Raw genomic sequence first — 8271 nt, 5'->3', positions numbered from 1 at the left:
GTGCCAGGCTGTACATCATGTTCAAAACAAATTATCTCTGCAGTTTTGAATACAGAGACAGCAGTTTTTTCCAAACATTCTACATTCAAATGCCATAATGACAACCCTAACTCTTTTTTGCAGAACTCAAAGAAATTTCATAAATTATGTAAAGATTAAGTGTAAATATAATATACTTCGAATTCATAAGTTTTAACTACATGGAAGAATGCGACAGAAATTGCACAAAATGATAAAAATCAAAAATATGCACTCAAAAAGGTAGTTATTTTTCAAGAAATTCATCATATACATATGTATTTCAGGTGAAATGTAGATATTAATCAAATTTTCCAATTGCAAATATTTATGCAAGATTGCCTAAAGGTATATCAAAACCATGCATAAATTCAAACAGAAAGCACTAAGGTAAGTGTAGATAACAGGAAAGTGAAAAAGTTTGCATGTGCAAATTGAACATTGGCCGAAAATATGAATATGTGCTACCTTTGTTTGAAAGTACATACCTTATGTAAGTAGATGGAGTGGTCACATAAAAATAAGACAATACGACACAGGTAAAAAGTTACGAACAGTCATARTATACCGTTAAAAGCGAAAAACTTTACTCCAAAGCAGCGCATATTTAAAGCCGCTACACTAATTACCGTAATTGAATCATGAACAACTTTACATTTTCTTTAAGTGAAGTCTAGACGAATATAGGGAAAACGAATTTAATAAAATAAAATAAAGACAATATACATACATGTGTTGTTAAAATTATATGCAGAGACTTTAAGTGCTCTATTAAAATTTGATACGTTAACAACGAAAATTAAAGAAAAAGTTCTTGAAAAMCGTCGTTGTAGCATTAGAGAGATAGCAATCGATTTTGGTTAATATTTTGGGTATAAAGCGTGCCATAGCTAGTCATACCAAAACTGTTAAATTGTTTACAAAACCAACGACAATAGGTCGCAAAATAGTAACTTGACAACGTAATTGAGCTCTCTACATTCATGGCGATTCGTCGACTTATGAATATAACGTCGAAACCGTCCAGCAATTTAGCGAATTAAGCTCTAAAATTGAGGCAAAAAAAACTTGCTGAAGGCATTAAATCCCAATCGAGTCGAGTCAAAACAACACCCGACAACACAACAACTTATAACATGTGTATCGAAAATTCGATTTAGCGGTGGCATATGTACTTCTATTGGCCCAGAAGCCTATACTGTAGGCGATAATAAAGATTTGTATTGCAAAAACATGGAATGGTGTTTTATTTCTCAGTCCGCTTAAATTTAGATGCTTATTTCAGGATACTTATCCGGACAAGGATATTAATACCTACTAAAAAAAAAGAGTGTAATATCCGGCAGCCGTTGTACATACAWTATAACGTGCAACGCCCACTTAGTGTAATGTGGAAATATTGCATAATCAGCACAAGAGATTTTCTGCTTTAGCATTAAGTTCCGGTGCGTTGTTAATTTTTTACAAAAAAACTTTTCAGTAGAAGTGGGAAAATATTACATTTTTAACAACTTGTAACAAATGCATGACAAGAAACAATTATTTAAAATTTATTTCGACACACAATGAGCGAACAAACAAGGTAGACGAGCTTGAAACCGATTAAATAACAAGGAAAGAAACAAACCAAAAWAAAAAAAACAGAGGAAAAAGTGAAATACGAAACGAAAGAAATAAAAAAATAAACAAGCAGCGATAATTAATCAAAAGTGAATAATCAGAAAGGCATAAAAGTGACCAGAAGGTGGAGATTATTAAATAGCACGAGTTAGCAAAAATTTAGCATGTGAAAAAAAAACAAACCAGACGACTACAAAAAAAGCGTTGGGGTGTGAAATGGACGGACATGTTGAGATCGTGAAAATAATAACAATAGTGATGTGAAAACGTAAAAAATATAATAACAAATGGCCAGTGTGAAGTTGGAGCAGCGGAAAAGCAAAAACAAGACCAACTGGTTAGTTGTTGCCGGAGGATATGTGCAGCTTATACTTACTATTTCATTAAGAAAACATATTATGCATATGTGACGTTTGCGCATGCGCATTCGTACATTACTGGTTTTCTCCTATTTCATTTGTTGAATTGTTTTCTTTTTTTTACCGGCTGAAACAGTTTTTTGTTTTGACGAACATCTGGCTGTCAGCTGAGCAGTCCGCTGGAACAGTGAAAGTATTGTTGCAGATACGCAAAAATTAAATTAACGTCTGTATGTTAAAAAACTAACTTTTGCAAAAAAAAAAAAAATATTTTGATTTTTATAAAAAAAGTCAGCTTCTGACATCCAAATCACATTACAACGCGACACCAGAGTCACCTAAGCACTGGTCAGGTATGATGCTTGCCTTTCTTTTATAGAGCCAGTTTCCCATGAAGTCAGCTTCTGACTTCCAAATCACATTACAACGCGACACCAGAGTCACCTAAGCACTGGTCAGGTATGATGCCTGCCTTTCTTTTATAGAGCCAGCTGGCAGCCAACTCCCTCTGAAGTCAGCTTCTGACTTCCAAATCACATTACAACGCGGCGTCAGAGCAACTTAAGCACTGGTCAGGCACGATGCCTGCCTTCTTTTATAGAGCCAGATGGCAGCCAGCTTCCCCAGAAGTCAGCGTTAGAGCAACCTCTGGTCTGGTCAAATACGAAAAAGGAGAAAATTACCTTGCCTAGTATTTTTTAAACGATGATAGCTCGCATTCTAGATTACCATTCAAAACAATCAGCCAATCTTCCATTCCGTCTCAAGGACCATTTGACAGATATAATCTTTTTTTGAAAGAAAATCGCAACTAACCTTAATTGTTTTTCTTCGTAAAAAACTCTCCAAGTGTGAGTATTTTGGTGACTTACTTGTCAAATGACGGCGGGAAGTGTGTTAAATGTCTWTGATATGCAGGAAAATAAGATTTTCATTTCATTTAAAGAGCCAATCACAGTTTTTTTATTCATTGATAGACTTTCCGCATTATTGGGTATGTGATAAGCAATGGCGCAAATTCAAGATGACACGCAAAGCGAAAATGCTGCGAACCCAACGGCAAATGCGCCAAAGCCAGAGTCACAGCGCAAAGCCACTGCAGACGATCATTAGCAGCAAACATTCAAACAAAAACGCGTTTAGAGCAAGAGAAACATATTTAAAATGCTCGGCGCATAGTTGGCGCTGAAAATTGTTTATTAAACTGTTAGTGGTGGCGCCGCCGTAAATTTATAACCACCAGACTCGTATATATATATATATATATATATGTGTGTATGTAAATATACAATTGAAAAACAAAAAGCAATGCGGGAACGTAGCTTGAAGCCTCTGACCGCTGAGGCACAACGCAAAATTCGTGTACCTCCCCTCTACCGATTGTTGCTTTGGCAAAGTGAAAAAAATCAAAAAAAAAAAAGTATTTGAAGAAATTCATTGAAAAAACTAGAAAATGCACAGCGCAGTAATATCGACGTTGAAGGCATGCCAAAGTCCATAATGATTGTTAGACTTTCACTTGCCGCTAAAAATGGCGGGGTGCAATGAGTGTTGCATTCAAACACATAGCGAGCTCACGGCAAATGCTGCCGAGGACTTCATTCGTATTTCTTTGTTTTTTTTTTACTGCTAATATGAGTTTTGTTTCAGTTTTTTCCTTGGGAAATCAACAAATTTGTCAAGAGTTAGCTGTAATTGCTAGCGTAACGTGACGTGCAACAACTGTGGCTGCGGCCATAAGAAAGTTGCAACAAGAAAAGTTGAGAGGTGAGCTGCAAAAATAGTTGAACAAAGCTGGAAGCTGGGAAAAGATGGAGAGTGCGCGCAAAGTGGAGGTGTACTATAACTGGAAAAGTGGTGGGCCATCAGGTAACAGCTGGTGAAAACCCGTTTGCTTTGTTGTTGTTTGCAGAAAACTATATTCGAACAAAAAAGAACACGCCACTAAGTATGAGTATGACTAATGCAAGCGTGGTAAAACTATAACGGCAGCTTGAAAATAAATGAAGTAAATAAGTAAAAGAACATACACACATACATACAAATGTGGCGACTATAGCATATGGAGGAAATATAAGGAGGAAAGAATTAATGTTAAATAGTATCGGAATATTTTTTTACATAAATAATAATTATTTTTCTGAGGTGTTGAAGAAATCGAATGCGAAAAATACAACGTGTCCCAAAATTAACGCAAACTTTCAATTTGCCGCCATTTCAATTCAAAATCCTTAAACGAAGATTTAATAAATGTGGCTTATGGAGAAGTTACAGGGTTTGTCCGGAAAGTAACAAGACTGATTGTCTTGCGCCGGGACTGCGAGCGCGCACCGACTGTATTCGGTAGAGGGCGTTCCTAGTTAACGAACGAGAGGCCGGTAATTTGTCTCCGAGCCCCTTGAAATGCAGCGTTCGTTAGAGCAAAGGTACGCGATTAAATTCTATGTGAAACTCGGTAAATCTGCAACATAGAGGTTTGATATAATCAAGCAGGCTTAGCTAAATGTTGCTTTAGAAAGAAGTGGTGTGTTTTGGTAGTACCAGGCCTTTTTGGAAGGCCGGGAAGGGGTCGCTGATGAAGACCGTGCTGGGAGACCTACGACTTCGACAAACACCGACAATGTGACTCGTGTGCGCAAAGTTTTGAACTCAGATTGATTAAATATTCGTTTAATTGGCCARATGTTAAATTTATCAAAATTTGTGGTTCATGGCTCAAACGAAGGGTAAATCGGGTCCGACAAGACATCGCAGCCGATTGGAAGTTGCACCACGACAACGTCCCGGCTCACATCGTCTTTCTTGTGAACAGTTACCTAACTACGGCCGGCATTACAACACCACCGCAGGCGTCCAACAGACCAGATGTGTCCACCGGCCTTTTTTTGTTTCCTTGCTTGAAAAGGACAATGAAAAACAAGCATTTTGACGACAGAGGGCATCCAAGCAATTTGCATCTCGGCTCTCAAGGCTATTCCGGAGAATGCCTTCCGTGACGCCTTCAATGCTTGGAAATCGCGCATATTTTGAAAGTTTTTAAAGAATTGTAACGATTGATTCAGTAAATATTTTTTAAATGGACTCAGTCCTCTTACTTGCCGGACAAACCCTGTAAATATTACATGMAAAAAAGCTTAATTTATTACGCATCCTTGGTTGTATTCAATTAGTGTTTAATAAGTAAATGTAGAAAAACTCACAATCCCTGAATCTGAATAGTAAATATACTTATTGCTTATAGCACTTATAGGAAGAAAATGTGTTTTTTACAAATTTTTGCTGCGCTTTTCAAGTTGAATTTCCCTGCAGACAGGGTAGATGCCAATCAGATTAGAAATATAAATAAAGCAATGTCAGTCAAACTCTCTGAATAATTTTTGACATTAAAAAGTAGATTTCAAAATTTTAAGGTCTGATATTCAGATACTGAACCAGTTTCAATGCATTTTAATATAATTTGAGCCTATTAACACAGCTCGAGTTCTGTCTTATTTAAACTTAGCCCGAAATGCCTTTATTGAAATTGTATGTTTGTTTCTATTTTCCAGGTCACGGAGCAATGACGCCAAGCACTTGTAAAATATATTAAATTCAATGATATGATATTTTGGTCGAACATTTTTCACTACATTTGAGAAAAACACAACATAAATTTAGCCTTAGGTCAAAAAAAAAAAAAAACACTAATTATATAGTCAATTGATAAGTGATGAAATGAACTCGAATATATGTACATTCACATATTAATAACAAATACACAGGAAAGCAAAAAATACAACTACTTTGAGCATCCTTTTCTCCGGTCCCTACAAGCTTTAAAAATTGCCGCTGTTAATAAATAATTAAAATAATCATTAGAAATGTACCATAACTGGTGCAGTTCATAATATTCACATTGGTTTTGTTAACGATAAGCGAATTTCTATTTTATATAATATCCACAAATCTTAAAAATCTACATAGCGCATATTCTTGACACAACTTGTACAAAATATTGTAACAATTTTCGTTTCAATTTAAGTTTCGACTTTGCAAATATGACTAATTCACACATCTTTTCTACAAATATACGCGCGAAAACATTGGACTATTTCCAAATCGGTTTATTTGAATCGCATTTTAGTTTCAATTTCATATATTTTTTAGCACTTAATGCCTATAAAATTGAAGTACTCATACAATTAGTTTGAGTGCATCATTTCAGTTGTTTGCTGTAATTTCGTTCCGTTTGCGAATGCWACACTATCGCGACGCGCACGAGCTTCAAAATCGACTGAGACTTAAACAGTAACCGAAATAAGCCAGCAAGCAACCAACCAAATACCTAACCAAGACGTCCAGTACGGCAGCACACCTTTCGAGTTAGCAAGCAAAGTCTAAAGTTAAACCAYCAGTAAAACAACCGGTCGGTTGGCACACTCGAATGCCGCTAAATGACCGACCGACCAACCTACCGATCGAACAATCGCGCCGCATACATGCAGAGCGAACGATSAAACTAAAGGCGGCGGAGCATTTGACCGATCAGCTCAGACGAGTGACTCAAATCTTACCTTTTTACATGCAGCAATCTCTAAACTCGAACTCAACAACGCGATCAGGCAAGCGAACGCTACCTACAGTAGACTATAAATGGAAGTGGAAGTAAAGTAGAGTAAATTGTTTACTTTTTCAACAAGCAAGCAACAGCAAAATATCACAAATGCGCTCTTGCGCTCCAAAATGAGTAATGCATATTTGGCTTGACAGCGCTCGCTTACATTTTATTTGTCGACCATTGCAGTCACTTGGCTCTTTGAGTGTGCGGCGCCTTGAAGTATGTGAGGAGACAGACCGTCGGCGGTATCTTTAGGGATGGCTGAGTGTGCGAAGATGTGCTTATTACGAATGCAAAGCTCGTGCTGTATATCAGTTAATGAGTTATCTTTCATCTCAGGGTTGTGGCAAAGAGCTCGGCAGATGACGGTAAGCAACTGAGCATGGTGTGATGTTTTTATATTGCGAGAGCATTGTGTTGCTCGAGTTTTAATTTTTCTATTTTCCATGCTATCTCTTGTTTTTTGTTTTCAATTTTCGCTTAAATGTCTTTCACGCAATTTAAGTTTGCTGCAACTGGTTGCGAAACAATACGAGTTGTCGATCATTTTATATGTGCAAAATTTTACATCGTGTACATGGTGTCATCCCAAAAAAAGACACAACGAATTGTTGTGCTCCTGTAATATCCCAAAAAAGCCACTTCAAGTTTAGTGAAAATATTTTGCGGGCGAAATGTGGGCGCTTTTTTCGATCGTTGAATTAATTATGACTGAACGCTGGTTAATTGCTTGCTTGTGAGCGCTCAATGGATGTATAGAAATAGGTCAGAGGCAGAGGCCGATAATAGTGATAGAAGTGTAGCATCGGAAGCTGGTTTCGCTCCAATAGTATCGAGCTTAGCTCAAAGAGATTTAAAAAGATCCAGTCCTTTCAATGAMGATTTGTAAGTAGAACCGAGTTAACATCGTTGAGAGAACACCTCAAAAATCAAAGTTATATTAAATTTTTGTTTGTGTTTTTTTTTTTGGTGACAACAAATGATGAGATTATTAAATAAGTTTTTGTTTTTACAATATTCAGCATTGCCAAACATTAACCAGCTTACAAATTACGATTATAGAAAACACGATGACAAAAGAACATATGCTCACTTGTGAGAAAATGTGAAACCAAGCATCCGTAGATAAAAAAAAAAATTAAGAGATAGACAGAGGAGTTTTGTGAATCGTATGTTTTTATGCCCCAAAAAACTTCAAGCAATATCAGAGTATATTTCGCCTACRCCATTTAATATTCATAAAGCATATATTTATATGCATTAATACAATATTAATGAAATTTACAATTAATCTCTTGATTTATGCATAATTTTTAACTCACTTATTTTATTATTTACAATTTAAAAATTATTATAGCTGCTGCTGGCGCAAAATAGCGTCGGAAATGAAGAGATAAAAGTGTAGGCGGCTGTAAATATGAGAGTAAACAATTATTGACTCATAAATGACGCAGAATTCGATTGCGAAATGACGCATATGTCGGCGGGAATAATTTTGTCGGCAATTATTAAAATTTTATTTCATTGTTTTCTGTTTTTCATCAATAAATCGTTATGCATATGTATGTACTATATTGACAATATTACTGAAATATTTTTTCTTTCCACTTTCAGCACACAGAAAAATTTGGTAAATTAAATTGCATTCAACTATTCATATTCATTTAAGCTGCAACA

General features: G+C 36.1%; 1 protein-coding gene across 1 annotated transcript in view; it reads right to left on the bottom strand.

Annotated features, from left to right (window-relative positions):
• LOC108967461 (mucin-4) overlaps positions 1-6234 on the bottom strand; it is a 37716-nt gene extending 31482 nt beyond the window's left edge. Inside the window, exon 1 of the mRNA XM_018930884.1 lies at positions 6177-6234. The gene's annotated coding sequence lies outside the window, so the exon portion shown is untranslated. The remainder of the gene's footprint in view (positions 1-6176) is intronic.
• Positions 6235-8271: the final 2037 nt, after the last annotated feature.

Source organism: Bactrocera latifrons, unplaced genomic scaffold (assembly GCF_001853355.1).
Source record: "Bactrocera latifrons isolate USDA-ARS-PBARC rearing strain unplaced genomic scaffold, ASM185335v1 scaffold_189, whole genome shotgun sequence".
Lineage (NCBI taxonomy): Eukaryota > Metazoa > Arthropoda > Insecta > Diptera > Tephritidae > Bactrocera > Bactrocera latifrons.
The sequence above is the reverse complement of the archived record's forward strand: the minus strand, read 5'-3'. Positions and strand labels throughout refer to the sequence as shown.